This window comes from Diceros bicornis, chromosome 4, assembly GCF_020826845.1.
Source record: "Diceros bicornis minor isolate mBicDic1 chromosome 4, mDicBic1.mat.cur, whole genome shotgun sequence".
NCBI lineage: Eukaryota > Metazoa > Chordata > Mammalia > Perissodactyla > Rhinocerotidae > Diceros > Diceros bicornis.
This window is the reverse complement of record NC_080743.1, coordinates 18,148,359-18,168,302: the sequence shown is the minus strand read 5'-3', so window position 1 is coordinate 18,168,302 and position 19,944 is coordinate 18,148,359. Positions and strand designations below refer to the sequence as shown.

At 38.8% G+C, this 19,944-nt stretch overlaps 1 long non-coding RNA gene across 6 annotated transcripts in view; it reads left to right on the top strand.

The window, feature by feature from the left end:
• The first annotated feature begins 277 nt into the window (after positions 1-277).
• The window catches only part of LOC131404095 (uncharacterized), a 73,005-nt gene continuing 53,338 nt past the window's right edge, over positions 278-19,944 (top strand). For 5 of the 6 annotated variants that reach the window (XR_009219727.1, XR_009219724.1, XR_009219722.1 and 2 more), the window contains exons 1-3: positions 278-611; positions 2,036-2,125; positions 11,958-12,113. This is a non-coding gene — a long non-coding RNA (uncharacterized LOC131404095). The remainder of the gene's footprint in view (positions 612-2,035; positions 2,126-11,957; positions 12,114-19,944) is intronic. The other variant, XR_009219725.1, reaches the window with a different exon arrangement.

Here is a 19,944-nt window from a genome sequence, read left to right as displayed (position 1 = left end):
GTTCACACGATTTTAAATGCCTTTGATTTTTGTTTTCCAATCAAGGATGCAGACTTTAAACGATGGTCCTATATCTCTTTTGATAAATTAGAAATCAGCATTCACAGTCACCTGCAGGCTGCTCTGTCCCTCTCTGAATCCAGCGAAATCCCAGTAGCCAATCTGCAATGGCTTTTCACTTGCTAATCAGAAGGATTTCACAAATAGTCTTTAACATCTCCATGGCTAAGGGCCGAAAAATGAAATGACTGAGAGCTGAGACAGCCAAATGCCTCTAGCCTGAGGCCAGAGCACCCCAACGGGGAGGGGCAGCCATATGTATAGTGCCTTTACTCTGAATCTTCTGAGGAACTGGGAGATTTTTGTTTCCCCTGGGCCCTGGCCCAGAAGGGGATAGATGGCGGGCCCTGCGTTCTACCCAGGTTGGTGAGCCTTAAACTGTTTTTCTTGCTCCTGCCAGCACTGCTTCCTGAAGCCCGTGTCTTAGTCCACACATCCCGGCCTTTTTCCAGGAGCACCTTGGCGGACAGTCGTCCCTTTGAAGCTGTCCTGAAACCCACCCCTCTGACTGACTCCATCTCCACCCTGCTTAGATGTTGATGTCTGCCTGGGTAAGACTGGTTTTGCCAAATTCCTTTTAGAATTTGATTTATGGCTGTAGGCTCTCTCTGTGGGATTTCTTATTGGATTGACTATTTTATAGCTTGCCTTAAAAGCCCCCTTATTTCCTCTTTGCTTTCGTCCTTACTTAGGACCCCAACGCTGCTCGAAGCTTCAGGCCAAGGAATACTCTCTCTTGGAGATTAATTACTATTTCTATTCCGTTTATAGTGTATGAAGATTTAATGATAGAAGTTAAAAAGCTGTAAACTGTGGTTAATAAGAAATGCCAAGGTCTGAATTCTTCCACATCTTCTAAACTCTTTTCTCCTCATCTCTCAAGGTATCTCTTTTCCCCATTCCTCCACCACCTCCACCCCCATTCCTCCAACTGCCCTATTTTCTCTTGGTCTCTTTCGTTCTCCTTCTGCTCTCATTTTTCACTTCAGTTCATTCACCAGGTGCCTCTCCCTTTAACTTCCAAAATGAGAAGTCATATATATATATTATTTTATCTATTGAGATAATCTCCTTTCCGGTTGCTATATTTAAAATTGAGCATGTGTCAACTTTCATATGCTGTCAGAGAATAGGCCCAGGGTCTGGAATATAGCTAGGTCTTAAGTAATGTTTTGAATAGATAGGTGGTCCTCTCTTTGCCCTTGAAACAAATTTTTAAAAATATATGATCTAAGCTAACTAGATTTTTAAAAAATTCAATCAATCATTCAAATACTAATCAAGAATAGTCTCTGGCCTCCACACTGAGCTAAGGTCTGTGAAGGACACAGAGCAAGTATGATTTTTACCCTCAAGTAGTTTACAAGCTATTTGGGATACAAAAATATGACCCATAAAACAACCGGGGAAATACGAGAAGAAAAATGCAATTAGAAGCTGACTTGTGTGGTGTAAACTGTAAGCAAAAAGTCTCAAAGACTGTGGGAAGGGCACTGGATTAATTTTTCTGGGAGATGATTGGTAGCATCGGTAGGAAAGTAATATATATAACAACAGCCATAAACAAACAAACAAAAGGAATTTCCAATCCTGGGTTAAGACTTTTTACAAATTTTGGCTTTGCTTTCCAAACCGTGGACTTTATTAGCTAGTGAAGTTTTATCTTTGCGGTGAATGTTGATAACTGTTCAGTCTGAACCGATGGCTAATACATTTGAGAATTAAGTTATCTGAATATTTTTTGCTCCTACCACAAGCTTTCCACAGTGAGTACAATCTTTTGATTTCATTCTTAATTTCAGGAAATTGACATTTTTTTAGATAGGAAATTCAGCTATGCAGCTGAAGAATTGAGCAAGGTGGGACACATTCTTCAAATGGTCTTAGGTCAGTTTTAACTCCTTTGAATGTTTATATCAACACAGCTCACAGCCATCATGCCTTCTTCTCCTCCTGCCCCTTTTTTTCTTTCAAGGTAGGAATATCAACCAAGTAATGGAGAAATCAAATCTGAAAGGAATGTCTCACAGGCTAAGGAACTCACTCAGCAAGAGATGACGGAAGAGTAAGCTCAAATTTAAATTAATTCCCAACCTTTCCTGTACCAATGGTCGAAGCCGAATTTAGCTAACCTGGGCAAAACTGATATATTAAAATAACTTTAAAGATAGGTTCTCAGCCCTTCTGCCTGCCAGCAGATAGGGGTTCTGGATATATAGGGCAGTCCATCTGCCTCATACTTCAAATAAGATCTAAAAAGAATGCTAGTATCACAGAATGGCATCAAAATTGTTTTTTATTCATTCCTCGAGAAATGTGTAGCTTGCTCAATTGCTGCTGACCCATGTTCCCCACATTTCTGCCACTTGATTATGTGTTGATGCTGTTTAGATTTTTGTTTACATTACATATTTGATATTCAAAGGTCAAATGAACACAGTCCTTGAATCAGATTCCTACGAGTTACATGTATAATCGTTCATCTTCTCACACTGGGAGGAAAAACAGTGGGGGACAGTTCAAGCTATCCCAAATAAGCAGAAATAGAGCCACAAACGCTTCCCTGTATGGACCTGTTCTTGCTCATTTCTCCTTAAGGAGATAACACCTTCTGACACAAGGACAAATAGTTATATTTAGTGATTCAGAGTCTGATCATTTAAAGATGCATTTTCACTTCATTTGTTTTCTTCATATGTTTTTCTAATGTGCTATTATATTTCAACTGGGGAAATTTTCATTCAGATGCTCCCAATGGAAAGAAAGGCAAGGTAAAGGGCTTCCTTTCACTACCCAGGAGATTTTGAAGAAAGATATGACAAGACAGAAGAATATATTTTTTCTGATGGGAACAGTTGTTTGCATGAAAATTTTAATTGTTACCAGAACTTCAATGGAGTTGCAAGGAAAGGTAGCTAGATAAAGCCTCAGGTTAATTTCCATCATTACCAAGCACTTTACACCACTGAAAAATTCCAAACACATAAAGAGACGTCAATCTTCTTCTTCAGACAGAAAAAAAAAGGTATGTGGGGGGGGCAGCGCTTCAAAGGCTGTCAGTAGACAAGTCAGTCAATTACATATCTGATTTAGTTCTTAACTCCTTGAGGTAAAAGACAAATGTTCTGCAAGAGTAACCATTCCTGGCATGCATTAAATGAAACAACTTTAAAAAACTCTGCTATAATGCTAACACAGGTGGAAGTGAGGAGCTTTGAAAAGAGTTAAAAAATCAGAATCAGATATTCAAATCAAGACTATAAGTGGGTAAATAGAAATTTTTGCTATGGGCGGGGGATGTCCTGGTTGTATTTAGGCATCTGAGCTAATTAACCAGGAAGGCATTATGGTGTGATGTTTCAAAGCCAGTATCAGAACAAATGGGTTCAAATCTTGGTTCTAACACAACTGTGTAGCCTTGGCTAAGTTACTGAACCTGTCTGTACCTCAATGTCATTATCTATGGAATGGGGATGATGGTTCCATCGACCTGATAGTGTTGTGCAGATTAAATTAATACAGATAAAGCAATTAGTATCTGCTGAGATTTCACTTAATATTATAATCAATCCATACACAGCAACTAGTTTCATGATTTAAAAAATATATGTAGTATGAGACAATCCTCCTTGAGACATTTTGCTTGTCTACAGTTAATATGGGCGTTGAATGTCGGCTGATAAAGCACATCATTTTCCCTCAAGCAGGGTTGCAGGACTGCAAGTTTCTCTGGCCCCACTGAACACTCCTGAAGTTACAGAGAACTTATTAGCACCCTCCATGGCATCCTTTTAAGATGATAATTTATCTTTTTAAGTGTATTCAATAAAACCAGCAGAAAAGAACCAGAGGAGAATAACAACATGGTATTATTTATAGCTACATGGTTTACCAGTTGTATAGATTCTGCTGGAAGGCACACTAAAATGGAGTAAAATGTAACTTATCTTGAATAGTTGCTTGAATGAGTTACCAGAGGAATGGCAAGTTTACAGATGAAGCAAAAAAAAACCCCACAGGATTTGAAGGTCGTGACCCTTTTATTTAGGATGCACAGTGAAACCTAACTTAAGGCATACAAGTTAGGTCTTTGGAGAGTTTCCTAGGAGGTTTGCAAACAAATGTGAAAGTCTATAAAATATGTGCTTTTGAAATAACTCTGTGAAAATATGGTTTGAGATTCCATGGGGAAATACCATCATACCTATCAAATACTCGTAATGTGGTTGAAAAAAGAATGCCTAGTTGTTTGCATTTTCTCTGTCCCCAAAAGATCTCCCTGGCCACTTTTTACGTCTCTCCTCAGCTTGACTGCTGACAGAGTATTACATGGCATTCCTTTGTTCTGAAAGGGCATCCTTTAGTTTCACACTAGTCTCAAGTTCACACAACCAGGCAATCCCATACACCTTTCCATCTGTTATGGTTTTCCTGTGTTGAGTGCTCTTCTCAAACTCGTTTTAAATATGAGAGAATCACCCTCTTCCATTAGTGACGAATTCTTTTCTTTCCCTGTAATACTGAAGATGTGGATAGAATCCTCCAGTGGCAGTGTCTGGGAAGAAGATATTCATGGGCAACTACAAGATTCGAATAGATAAATTCAATTAGCCCTTCCTGGGAAGCCTCAGTTTAGTTTACCACTCAGTATTTCAAAGAGTTTTAAAGAAATTCTAATTACTGTGTAAGAAATAAGTCAAATTCCTCTTCTCTCACTGTGAAGGACTTTTATTACCCACTGCTATAAAACATATCTTTTTTTTTTCTGTTCATATCCTAGCAGAATAGCCTGCATACCAATAGGATCACTAAAATGCCATGAAGCAGAACATATTTATCTGTTAAATTCTATGTACAGTAACCTAACAAATGCCAGAGACAGAAAGATTGCCCTCTGCACAGTAATACTTGTGTAGATGTCTTCTTTATGCTAACAATGACAGGGCTTCATGCCTTGTACTGTAGTCAAAAATCAGAGTGCATTTTTTTTCAATAGAAGACTCTGTATCAAAAAGAAAAAGAACTGCACATTTTTGGCACTGAGATATTTTATGTGGATAATAAATTTTTTCCCTTGAACTCCACTAACTACAAGTATCTACCTAGAAGATGAAATCTAAGATTTATGTCATCAGAACTATTCAATATACCAGAAGATCATTTTTTCTTCTTTTCAGGACTGTCAACTTTGTTTACTCTTTATATTCAATTTTATACTGTATAAGAGATTAAATAGTCTTATCATAGCCACATGCCAAACTTTCTTAGAAAAATAAGGTAATAAAGGCAAGATTATATTGGTAAGATGTGCTTTCAAAGACATATTACATTTATTGAAATCTAAATTGTAACTGGAATGTTATAATTATATTTGTACTAATCAAAAAGAGATTTTTGAGTCTGTAATTTTATGACATTTATTATGTTTTAAAATTGAAATGACTGAGGAATGATTAACATATTATTACAAGTAACTTCAAGGAAACACACATGAAGTAATTTAAGCCCAGGAATTGCCTTCATAAATCAGCACGTATATCGTCAAATCTGTTAGCCTCTTACATGCATTTTTAATCCAAACGTAACCATTTGGCTATTGAAATAAGGCTTAAAAAATGATATCAAACAGTGTTACACAAACATAAGCCTTTTTTTTAGCCTTGCTACATTAAACTTTTGCATAATGCAATTTCAATCTCAAAACAATAAATAACAACATGTATAATGACAGTAACTGAATGCTAACTAATTGTAATACTTCTGCATAGCCTAGTAACAATTTATGAATTGTCAAGAATAAATCTATTTGACAGGCCTGTTAGCAATAAGGCCTCAGCTTCTTGCTTTGCAGCAGAATGAAGTAAAATCTATCCTTTTCTCGCTGTTGTTAAAAACATTTCAACAGTTAGTTCTTTTTCACAGAAAATGCTGCAGGCAGATTCCAGGTTAAAAAAAAAATCTTAACACGGTTGATTTTTACACTTGGCTGTTATTGGCCAGGATACATGGTAAGTTAAAACATACTGAGAGATTATTTTTTTCAGGGGAAAACTTGATAGACAATTGCATTTTTAGATTAGAGAGTGGACACTATAGTCTTTCTGGCACTGTAAAACTGAAGCAGACTGCAGGGAAAATAAACATTACAATACCCGGCACTTAAACAATTGTACCTATACGGTTAAGTAACAAAAGCGTGAGGCACCTGGAATCACAGCATTTGTGCCTAATGCCAGCAACAATATAAAGCATTCAAGTGACATTTGATAATGAGCAGACAGTGGAGGCATTACACACGTCTTTAGAAGAATCAGACTTCCTACCTTGAAAAGACAGATGGAGGTAAGTTCCTTTATAAAAAAAAAGTTGTAAGTAAAACCAGGCAGCAGTTGCAGTAAATTGAGTCCTTTCAGGCACTGTATACAGACAGCAGTCCTGCAATAAGGGCAAAAATATAATGGGAGGAGCGGCTGTGAACGAGTGACCTCCTCAAGCTGAGTCCTCTCTGTGAACCAAGCACTGAAAGCCACTGCTCCTGATTTGCATGGATTATCTCCACTTGAACAGATACAGAGCAGATACATTTAAATTGAGCTGGCACAATGGCAAAACGATGGAAGAGTGAATGAGTGAGGGACGGACGCGCAAGAGAGGGAGAGAGAAAGAGAGACAGACACGAGATCGGAGAGCGTGGATAAGCTGGTTCTTGCAGAACTGTGTCTCAGAAGAGCTACAGCTCCCTCTTCATGTCACAGTTGTAAGATAAGAAATGTTGTCATTAAGAACTGGTTAATCGTAGGGAAAAATATCCTCAGATTAGCTGACGTTCCATCTGATCTGATTTTTATGAACATTTTATGACTCTTTCTGTTTTGTCATCAGGATTTTAGATAGCACATTGAAAATGTTTTACTAGTAGCCGGGTAAACAAGCTTGCATAAAACTCGGAGTTTTGAATGAGCTTTCGGTTGATTGGCATACATGTCAGTGAAGGAAACTAGACAATTTTTTTAAGTAGAATATTTATTTTGAAAGAAAATTGATTCTTGTTAACTTTTAAAGAGCTAGTGGTATATACTGTAATGTAAAAAGAAAATAGTATTTGGATATTTATTAATGATTAATTATCTGAAAGAACCCAAATGTACAACTGAAGGGAGTTTTTGTGTTTTTTTTTAATCTAAGTTGCTAATTGTTTTTTTTCCTTCATATTGTTTCTGGCTGGCATTTCAGAATAGAAGAAATCCCTCTTTCTACACAATACAGATGTATCTTTAAATATGCAATAATTCTTTGCTTTTCCATTTAACATCTTCAGAGTTTTATATATTTGTATTCTCATTTTAAAAATGAGAATAAGAAGAGTGGGAATATGATTGTAACACATGCCAACAGTCACTCAGTAAGTCCGTGGCAGATCTGAGAAGAAAAGAATAACCCTCATTTAACAAGTTAACGTGAAGCCTGCCGTCTCTTTGTGTAAAGGTGTCTGCAGGTGCCCAAACAGCTAGGCAATTAGGTCAATTCCAAGGAAAAATCAGTCAAACCACTTGGTTGACTGAACTGATCATAGCCTTGCGGAAGCCAGTATTAACTTGGTGTGAACCAAATGCCATCGGTTAACTATGTTTCAACAAATGACATTAAAATCTCGCCATAAACATGTGAGCGATATTTGCAGAGAGTGCTAAGAAGACCAGTTAGATTTTTGCTGCTGTTGGAAATCTACAGCCTGTCAGGAAAGATAAAGAATTTAAACACACTATACTTATAGGAACTCTGATTTGATGGACAGAAGTGATACTTTAAAAGAAAGCTCAAGGAAAATGCCAACACACATTTCCATGAGATTTAGTGAAGATCGGGAATTTCTGAAGTGTACAGACTTAGTGACTATAACAGTGTTTAGGAAACAATTGCTTGGAAGTAAAAGGGTGACGACAATGGTTATTTTACGTCTCTGACATCCAATAGTCTGATTGCTTTCTGAGTGGATGGGTGGGTTCTCAGGTTTTTTACGTCAATTTGGACACAGCTTGTACACAGGTTGGAGTTGGAATGTTATTGAGGTCTTAATATTACCTTTCAAGTTGTAAACTCGTTGGAATCAGGGACCATATAATATCCTTTAAAATATCTTCCCAAATACTTTGAAAGTGTCCTTTACATATTTTTTAGATGTTTTATAAATTTTTTTTGTGAAAAGATATTGGAAATAATAGCAAAGCATTTATATTCTTTATACCAGTTGTTGAATGTAAAAATTGGATTCAGAAATTATAATCTCTTCCATACCCTCATGAAATAAAAGGAAATAAAATAAATATGATGTGAATGTCTTGCCATATATAGGATCGTAATACCAGTACCAGTAGTGCTGGGTTGTATATTGATATGGAAGAGTAATTAGGTACCCCCTTCCTTAGACCAGGGAGTCCCTTCCAGAAGGTATGTTTAGGATTTGAGTCACAACTCTCTTGGTGCCAGCGTTGACTGGGATAATGACTAGTTTTGTGACCATGGGCAAGTTGCTTAACTTGTTTGTAAAATGGGGATAAGAAAATGATGTTTATTATACAGTTGGTGTAAGGAATAAAGGAAAAAGCTTAGCATAGTGCCTGGGTAAACACTTAATCAATGTAAAGTATTGTTATAGTTATTGTAAGTCTCTTTCTGTTGAACTCATTGTCTCTCTCTGAACAGGGAAGTGCTCTTACGGTGTTTATTGAATGTAGAAAAAAGATGACTTCTTTGTTCTTGGCTTTCCCTGGCCATTTTTATGAGAAGGGCTCCTTCCTGGGCCTTGACAACCAGAAGGACTGGTGCCTCTACCTTTTTATAAAAGACAGAAATAGAAATACTATTCTCAGGAGAGCTAGAGAGTGTTGTAGCAGCAGATCCAACCTTCTGTAAAGGAATAGGAAATGGCTTGTGTGGTACAATGTGAAGGGCACCCAGAAGCTCCCAGTCCAGAAATATCTTCCCATCTGTCCTCTCCTATTTCCTGAAATGCCACCATTAGGGGTTCATTTCTATCTTTTACTGGCTTCCTATTCTCCTTTTCAATGCACATACTACTGGCAGAATTAACACATTAACAAGTTTACGCTTAGAGTAACACATGAATTGATAGTTTTAATTATTCTATCAGAGATACTTTCTTCTAGTAACTAGCTGAAGATCAGCAATGACAAGGAAAAGCCAGATTTCAATGAAGGTGCAGAGAAGGCTCAAGTGGTATATAAGAGTGTGTGAGGATGAAGTCCTAGCAATGATGGTGCCGTCCCTGTGCTTGTGTGCACTTGATTCTGCCAGTATGTGAGGGGTCCTGCAGGAGGCACTCAGAGAGCAACGTGGAGCTGCAGGCTCCTGGTGCACTGGGATGAGGAACGAGGATTCCTTCCTTCACTCAACAAAAATACATTGAATATTTTGTTAGCAAAAACCTGGGCTACGTATGTGAAAATACCTAGTCCTTGTTCTCATTTCTAATGGGGATGATGGAAACAGATATGAAAACAGATTGATTCTAACATTGGACATCTGTACAAAGGGAAAGAGTCCAGAGGAAAGAAGGCCAGGTAGGTAGAGTGCAGTTGGGGTGATTAAGAAGGCCCTTACAAACTGGGCAACGCTTGATATGGCTCTTGAAGGCAGAGTGGGAGCTGTTCAGGCAAGTAAGCGGGGAAGGAGAAGGCTGCGGGTGTGTTCCAGATCCAGCGAACAGGGGTACAAGAGCAGGGTAGCATGAGAGAGACAATCAATCAAGGATGCTCAGAGCCCAGAATAGAAGGATGTGTGGGAAACGGAGAGATGTGACTGGAATGCGAGGGAAGAAGTGAGGAGCAGGTCACAGAAAGGAGGCATAGGGCAGAAGCACGACAGGTCCTTTGTACCTCTGGACCTTTGTCCTTCCTCTGCCTCTGTATGCCTTGTGCATGTGTTCATCTGGGCTCCCCAGCCCAGACAACACATGCATAGGACGATGTTGTGAGAAAAGAGGGATGCATTGCCAATTAGATTAGAGGTTTAAGTTTAGGGAGTTGAAGTATTCCAAGATTGTTTGCGAGGGCCTGCCACCCCATTCGCTGACCTAAAGTGCTGATTGGCATATTCATATACGAATTAAAATTAATTGTGTCTGGAGACTTTGGGATATAGCAAATCGGGGTGGGAATCACTGCCAGAGCCCTGGAACGCATTTAGCATTTAAAAAATACAGCACTTTGAAATCCTTAGTGAGACAGATTACCAGCATTAATGCCATTAATACTAATGATGGTTAATAATTGGAAAATCATATTTATAAAAACAATCAAGATAGAGTCAAACCAGATAGCAAACCTCCCAACTCTAATACAAAATGCTGTATTATAAGCTTCCTGCTCTCTTCCATTGCTTGAATCTTAGTTATTTTGACATATTTATCCAGAAAATATTGAAGTTTCTATACTTAACCCAAGAATGACAAATTGCTTCTTGTAAATATTACACTTACAGTAAAATTCACTGTAAGATAAATGATTATATAGATATTGGACCCAGTAGTGGGAAATATATTTGAATTCTAATAAGGACTGGTTCAAGCTTAGAAACAATTAATAACTGTCAATTTCCCATAAACACAATGACAAGTAAAACCTCCAAAAAGGGCACCCAAACCACAAATGATTAAAAAATTATGCTGATTAACAGAAGGACTGAATACATTAGGATTCTGTTAAATTATCTTTTGACTGCAGTCCTTCTCCCCCCACTACCACCCACCCAATGGAGGTGGAAAGAGCACAGTTTAGTTCAACGTTGAGCTCTTTCTAAAGTATTTTAAAACTACTCCAAGTTCTGTGGCAGCCAAGGAGGTGTGCCATTTGGATCTCCTTTCAGGAAAAACCTTGTGGTTCTGCAGAAGGAGGGAAGTGAGCTGACAGCCTCCATCCATCAGCATCTTCACGTTCCCCTACTCAGGCAGCCCTTTGACAATGACTGAGTATAATGGGGCTCATAAGGCCCATCTGTTTCTGCCCAGTGCAGGACTCCTCTGAGGCTTTCCCTGCCCAGCACTGCCTCTTCAATCATTTGACTTTCGTAGGCTTAGGTCCTTGATAAGATACTTAGACCCCTAACTCCTCTCAGTGTTTGCTTCCTAGCAGACACAAGTTTATAACAGTCAACAATATTTACTTGATGTGGAACCAAGTTTTCTTTCTTCTTTCTTGTTCCTGCCCTTTGCTGTCCAGAAAACTGAGCTCTTGCTCTTCATATATCCATAGGACTCCCAGATAGCTCCCCATTATGTTTCTGCTTCCCAGATGTTCTTGTTTTTGGAACAATAAATGATTCTTCAGAGAGGTAAAGGTTCTCCAGGAGTTGCTCTCACTGAATTGCTTCTCAGATTACTACTTTGTGTCCATACCTCTGGTGTACTGAGTACAAAACATAGGCACACTACCAAACACAGTATGGAAAAGTCCAACAGACTTATTAGACGTACTGCAACAGACAGGCAAGCAGCACAAATAACACGTTGACGTACTGAGATCAGTAAGGCTGGAAGACATTCAGGTTCAGTGCTGAAAGAAGTTCACATTAAGGAGTGTTTGAACGATGTAAGAGAGTCTAAAAGGAGCTTACTTGTAGGTCGTGTAAATTCTTCGTGGTGTATGGTGTAACAGAGAAAAATGGATGGAGCTTCAGGAATGAAGTCATTAGGGAAAATGATTAGGCACAGGGATTTTAAATTCAATTCTTATCTCTATCACTAAGGCACTTATATGTTTCCACTGCAAAAAGGAGAACTTGCTGCTGTAGTCCATTTGTAAAACACTGGAAGTTTCCCAGACAATAGCGTTGCTTAACAATAAAGGCATATCGCCATTCATGAATCCTTTGTATTTTAGATTCTAAGATGAACATCGGTAAGGAAGAAAAGAATCCTTTTGAAAAACTTTGGTTTCTGCAAGGCATTCCTAAAGAGACCCAAGTGACTTATGCAAAGAAGAACTCTGAACCTTAAAGAAAAATGGGTCTACATAATGACTGTTACAACTCAAGAGGTAAGTATATTGCTAACTTGCATATACAAATACAGCTATTCCAAAAAAAACTAAAATAATTCATTGTTCTAAGTTAATATAAAGCAAATGAGTATTTAGCTCCCTTAAAAAGTTATCCCAAATATTTATGTTTAAAAAAATAATAAATAATGCTTATTTTGGCCATTTCTTGCATATGCCCATGTTAATTCAGATCTTTGATTTGAAGCAATAACTTACCCCACTTGCAAATACAGGTTATAGATATTGATTGTATGAAGATTCTGATGCAGAACTCAGGAGAATAGAGGCAGACCAAGTGACCATGACATTTGTAGGCTGAGCGGTGTTTTAGTTTGTCTACCGATTGATTCTCTCATTCGTTCTTTCACTCATTCATTTCTTTAACAAATATGTATTCAATGTTTACTGTCTGGGGATACAATTGTGAATAAAGAAGGATTGGTTTCCCTGCTTGTGGGGTAGCTAGCAGGGAAGAGAGACACCAAAATAAGGAATTATATTAAATGATGCTACCATACACATCAAAAGTAACTCACAGATATTTAGGCCCCAAACCTTGGATTTACTGTTAATTCCACTCTTTCTTTTGCATCTTATATAAAATCTTCTGTAAATTCTGTCATCTCTACCTTTAAAATGTATCTAGAATCCAGCCGTTTCTCACCACCTCCATCACTACTGTTCAGGTACAGGCCACATACTCATCTGAATTATTGCTTTGCATCTTATGGTCTCTTGGATTCTGCTGTACAGTCTTCTTGCTTTCCTACAGTCTATTTTCACCACAGGAACTAGAATGAACTTACTAAGTACAAGTTGGATCTTGCCACTCCTCTACTCAAAACTCTCTGTAATAGCTTGAATGGTGACCCCCAAAGATATGTCCATATTCTAACCTCCAGGACCCGTGAATCTGACTTTATTTGGAAGAAAGCGTCTTTGCAGATGTAATTAAGTTAAAGATCTCAAGATGAGGTCATGCTGGATTATTTGGATGGGCTCTAAATCCAATAACGAGTGTCCTTATAAGAGATAGAAGAGGAGAAGACATAGTGACACAAAAAGGAAGGCCATGTGAACATGAAGGCAGAGATGGGAGTGCTGCAGCCCCAAGCTAAGGAATGCCTGGAGCCACCAAAAGCAGGAAGAGAGAAGGAAGGAATCTCTCTTAGCATCTTTGGAAGTAGCATGGCGCTGCCAACACCTTGATTTTGGACTTTTGACCTCCAGAACTGAAATATAATAAATATCTGTTGTTTTAAGCCACTTGGTTTGTGGTACTTTCTTAAGACAGGCGTAGGAAATGAATATACCCCCAATGGCTTCTTGTCTCCTTCAGAGTAAAGCATAACTGCCCAAGTCCTTACACTGCCCTACAAGGCCCTACCTGACTCCCTTCCCCCTTCTCCTGACCCCTGTGACCTCATATCCTACACATTCTCCCTTACTTTCTCCACTTGAGCCTCTCTGGTCTTCTCACTGTTCCTCCAACGCATAAGGCATACACCATCTTCAAGGCCTTTGCATTCTCTGTTCCCTCTGACTAGCATGCCCTTCCCCCAGATATCCTACCTGCGTACTCTTCCAGGATTTTTCTGAAATGTTTTTCATGAAGTAAAGACTTCCCTGATCACTCTATTAAATTTCAATCCACTGGCCAACACCCCCGTCCCCAACCCAGTGTCCTCCTTCCTTACCTTACTTCTCTCTACAGCACTTATCACCCTCTGACCTAACATATATTGTGCTTACTCATTTGTTTGTTAACTGTCTTCCCAATTAGAACATGAGCTCCATGAGAGAGAGATTTTTCAGTTTTCGTTATTGCTTTATGCCCGGAATTTAGGAGACATATCCAGTAAATAATCGTTCAATTTAATAAATGATATGTTTATCATTTGAGGAAAGTATTTACATGAGGAATCTGGGAACTCCCTACTTCTGCTACTTCTGAGGAACATTTCCAAATCTCTCCAGAATTCCCATTAGCTGTCAAATGCAATCCGTGTTGTTGCTAATTTTTTGGAGCAGAAGACCATAGATGCTCTAATTTTACAGGACAGTGACACTATTCTGTTATGGCAAGAAGATCATATACAATTTGTACTTTGAAGCCCCTTGGTTTTCACTTGTCACTTTACATTTGACTTCATACTAGGCTCCAGAACTCTGTGTGAAATAGTGATGAGGGAATAGCAGCAGTGTTAGCAACAGGTAATGCAAGTTGAAATTTAGGAGCTTAAAGAAGGTTTGGAGGCAACAGGATCAAACGGTGATTGCATGTAAAGCAGTCTTAGGCTGAGGGACAGAGAACATGTGTCCTTTGCTGATTTTCTTTGATGGGATTTCAAAGAATTTAGGGCATATTTTTACAGACTGGTAGCTTCTAAGCATCGATTACATATATACTTGGTTGTATAAACACATACAGAGTTTGCGCTAATCTTCACTCTTCCTACATAGGGGACTATGAACTTTGCAACATCAAATGCATTTGTCAATTAAAATTATATATATATAATTATATATATATCAATATTCCTTTCTTCAAAATGTATGAGAATATAAAAAAGTGTCACAAGATATCTTTTGCACCATCCTTAGTCATCAGAGGGGGAAAAACGGATAAAACAGAAAGCTCCAGAAGCTTCTGTCACTATATCTGTGTTATCTGGCTTTAGTAATTTTACTTTCTTTATGTAACTCCAGAGATGTTTGCACAGCAACCAAAAGTGAGACAATACTTCTATCTTCTGAAAAGCAATGGGAGAGCTGAAATGAAAATATAAGCAACCGGCAGGAACATAAATGAGAGGCTGTATTCCAGAAGTGGAATTAGTTCAACTAAACTGATGTCTAACGTAGTCAAGGAGTTAACAATGTTGTGGTATTTTAATTAGGATTGGAGTTTGGGTTTGATTCAGATAAAATCCTCAACTGCTTATCCCCAGCACACCAGGACTGCCCAAACATCTTGGTCTGCAAAAATTAGGCTGGGAATAGCGCCCAAACAGGATTTCTGAAAAGATTTTTGGGACTTTCTTCTTTGACTAAGGCTTGAAAATCTGCAAAGATTGCAAGAATAGTTTTTTTTTTTTTATGTTTTGGCTGGAAGCTGGGAGTGAAATAACACAAGACATATGTTTATGTGTACTTGCTATGAAAAGTTACCTATACTACTTCATATATTAAAACAAGGTTTGAGTGGAATTGTTTTTCTTTTTTTCTTTTCCTCAAGACACAAACAATAGAGAAGCAGACTTAAATATCTGCTTCATTTTGATGACAGAAAATAATAAACGGGTATGTATTTAAATAAAAATTCCAAGAAATCTAGAAATTGGTCGTATGTGGGAATATAAGAAATTCAGTGGTCAATGGGAGTTAAAAAACACATTCTCACGTTTGAAAATATCCTGCAATATTGTTTTCTTAGTGTTTTGCACTGAAAAGAGGGTGGAAGAGATGTTATCTCTTCCATTCTTCTTTGCTTCTAGTAGAAAGTGGTCAGGGGAAGGAATTTTTAGACATCTAAGTAAAATAACTTGGAAATACATGCAAATTTTAGTTACATACATTCAAAGAAAAGTGATTAACAAAGAGAAAGGTATATTTCATTCATTCAGTAAAAATTTATTGAGCACTTTGATGTTGAGGCTACAGTGGACAAAACAGACCCCTTGGAGGTTGCAGTGTAATGATCTAACGAGGGAGGCAAACATCAAGTAAACAAATAATAGCTGTCTGTCTGTCTCTCTATCTATCTATCTGTCTATCTATCTATCTTTCTATGTATCATCATCACCCTTCTAATTACAGGCTGCAATATGTTTTATGAAGGATGCAAATTAGACACTGTGATATAAATGAAAGGGGGACCAGAAAGTATTACAGAGAGTGGTCAAGGAAAACTTCAGATTTAAAAAGAAAACAGAAGAGTAAGAAAAAGTCTCCAGATGAGGGATGGGGAAAAGAACATTGCAGGGAGGGGAAGCATCATATGCAATACCTTCATATGGGAAAAATGTTTGACGTATTTAAGAACAAAAAGAGAGCTGCAGCTGAAAGTTGGAGTGAGGAAGAGAGAGACAGGAAGTATATTTGGAGAGGTAAGACAGCCAGAACATTCTGGGACTCAAAGCCTCTATTCTGTGTATAATATGAAGACCTTGGAGGAGTTTGCATGTTGCCTCAGGGTGGAGCAGGGCTAAGGTGGAGTGAACTCATCTAGTTTCCATTTCGAGATCACCCTTGGCTGCTGTAGAGAATGGCTTGGAGCAAGGCACCAGTGGAAATGGGGAAAACAAGGAGGAGGTCATAGCCATTATAAAGACGGGTCACGAGGGTGGTGTGCATTAGAGTGGTAGTAATGGAAATAAATAGGAATGGACAGATCCAAAATACAACCTGGAGGTAGGAAAATAAAAAGATTTGGTGATGGGGATGAGAAGAAAGAAAGACTCAAGACAGATTTTTAAGTTTCTGGCTTTAGCTGTGGGTAGATGGCCATGTCACTCACTGTCAGAGATGGTGAGGATTAGGGGAAGAATTAGACTGGAAGGAAATGAAGAATTTTGAACGTACTATGTTTGTGAGACCCATGATACCCCCAAGTGGAGATGTATAGAATGTAGTCTGTTGGATATAGGTATCAGGTGCTCAGAGAAGCCTGGTCTAGGGATGTCAATGGGGAAATGGAATTACAATTCCATTTCTTAAACACGCTCTGCTTAAACACGCTCAGTGGATTCCCATTGCTATAGCATGCAGGCCAAGGTCTTTAAGATGTGGTTAAGGCCCTTCTACTGTCTTACCTTTACAACCTTATACGATTTGTGATACAAGAAATTATTTTTTCTTGGATTCTAATATGAGTTAAAATGTAAAATGACAACTGAAAAGCAAGGTGGTCACTCTGTATGTGATCTCTCTCCAGCAAGATAGTGTCCTCCGTGTATTCACACTTTATTTTTACCTCAGTAATAACACTTAACTGACTACATCCCCATTTATCTATTCATAGTTCTGTCTACTCTTCTAGAATATGCATTCCTCAAGGCTGGAAGAGTTCTTATTAATCTCGTTATACCCAAGGCCTAATATCCAGGGCCCAGAGTGCTCAACACATAGTACATGCTCAATAAATCTAGCTAGTAATGCATATTTAGCAGAGCAAATAGTAATTAAATTTGCTTGGGAAATTTTACAGACTCTATATGAGTTCAATCCCGGAGTATTGTTGAGCCAGTGCTGGGAATTCCATAGGAGGATAAACTAAATGCCAAAATATGACATATTTAATCTTCCATGCAATGTTAAATTGAGGTGTCTAGTAGGTCCTGTGCTTGATAGTAAGAGTTCTGAACTCCCCTGCCATGCTTGATACCCAAGGAGGCAGCTGGAGGGAGAGGATGTTGTAAGAAAAAGAAACCTGAGGTCTTTTTTCTCCCCTCAACTCCACTCTTACACATGCCATTACCGGAACAAATAGGTACTGTTTTCTCTCCACTTCTAAACCTATTTAGGCTGCTCATTGGAGATTTCTTTCCCTCTTCAAGTCTGTCTTGGAGGTGAATTTTCAACTGATTTCATTTCTATAACAATACGTTTTGGAGTCAGGGAGTACATTTTGCGATGTGCTGTGGCTGGCCTCCTTATTCCCCAGGGACGAACTTGTCTAGACATGAGTCCTGTTCCAGTTTTGCCTGGTTCTTCTTCAGGAGACATTAAAAGCATCTCTAGAACTAACATGGTCTCCAACAAGCTGAAGACCTCTGGTGTATCTAGTTTCTTAAGTTTAAACTATTCTGAAGGCCACAGCAAGTCCCAGAAGACAGAAATTTTAGAGCTGCTTTACGATTCAGAATGTGAACACGGCAGTGTCTGAGGAGACTTGGTGCATCAAAAGAAAAAATGAAACAGGAAGGGTAGCAGCTTGACCTTATGTTTTAAAAGTGTTTTCCTATTGTGTGGTGAAAGGCAGAAATTGTAAGAGCCTGGAATAAGGGTTACAAACTCAAGTGCCATCAGGATCCAAGAAGGTAAGGTGAATGCGTGAAGCGGGCCTAGCGTTAGACAGTGGAGCAAGCACAGTGAACCACAGCCAACTGAATAGTGCATGCCCTGCCCGACCTCAAAACATACACAATAATTAAGAAAACAAAACATGAGAGAGTGAGCCTTTAGGAAAGTACATCAGATCATGTCACTCCTCTGCTAGAATCCACCAGCATCCTCCCCTCTCTCCCAGAGTAGAATGCAAAGCCCTTCCGTTGCCTGTGAGGTCCTACTTTGACCTGGTACTTCTCTGACCACACCTCTCACCACCACCTTCTGTTTCCAGCTATTCCAGCCCCCAGCCCCCAGCCCTCTTCACTGCTCCTTGTATACAACCAGCATGTCTGGGTCTCAGGCCTTTGTACATGTTGTATCCTCTGCCTGGTATGATCTTCCCCCAAACTCAACGTGCACTCTTGTCAGCTTGGCAGGTCTATACTCTAACTACGCCGTGTTATAGATGCTGTCCCTGATAGCATGACAGCACTCTGCTGCCATCACTCTTTAGCCCTCTTATTCTCTCTTATCTTTATAGTGTTTATCACAAGCAGACATTTTACTATTTCTGAAAACATTTGAAGTGAATAGACAGTATTACTTCAGTAGACACATTTTCTTAAATGTGTATGTGTGCGTGTGTGTGTATTTTTTTTTCCAGCATACCTTGATTTAATCCTGATTAGACATGTCAATGTTTGTGTGTACTAAAGGACCTGGACTTTGCAGGGTTTTAAGTAGTACACAATTTTATTCTTTTCCTCAGTTTCTCTTTAAACGTACTCTGTCAAATTGTTTTTCCCTGCACCAATATGAGCTCTTTGGCATATCTCCTTACATTCCAGGTCACTCTCTTTAAATAACACATAATTTTGTCCCCAGTTTTAAAATCCAGTTCATTTTCTTCTCTAATTTAAAACTTCTGAACCATCGGTTTGGGCCTGACTCAGAGTAACCTGCAGTGAGGAAGAGAGTCATGGCTGGCGTCTTCACCTTTTCCCTGTCTTACTGTTCCATACCACTCCTGCTCTTCCTCAAATCAGAGTGAGATAAGGAGTGATTGAGGTAATGTTTGCAGGTGCCACTGTAAACTGGAAAAGGTGCCCTCTGGGTATGGTAGATACCCAAATATTTGCTCTTTCTTTAGGGGGAAGTTTTGTGGATTCTTCAGAAGTCCTCCCTCTGGGCATCTCCTGCTGGACTATTCCTTAGCTCTGCCTGAGTGCCAAAAAATCACCCATCAGCTTCTGCATTCAGTGGTACAACTCCACCTTCTTGAATTTCCCTTTAGGTCCTTCTCAAATTGACTCAAGACCAGCTACCCTCGATGGGTCTACTTGACCCAGAGGAAAACTCCTTTATTCTTGCCCTTCGCTGTGCCCTCCCCCACATTCTTTGGTGCAAGAGCCACTATCTCCCTCTGAAGGCACTGCTCCTCTTCCTGCTCTGCTAAGTCAACCTCTTCTCTTTAGATTTCTCATGCCTTACTTTCAAACTCCACGAGACATATGTCAGAAATTTTGAATAGCTGTTGAGAAGTTCTTTCATTTGATACCATCTACAACTACACTCAAAGAAGTCTTGTCTCTATCAATCTGCTGACTTATATCTATACACCCTCAAGGTATAGTTGCTAAACTAGTTTCACATCCTTTTAACCTGGCCTACATAGATGTTCTAGCATCTGTTGATCTTAGACTTTGGAATCTTGGATAAAACGCTAAGAAAAAAGAGAATGTCATACTTAACGTTCCACTACACGTATATTCAATGT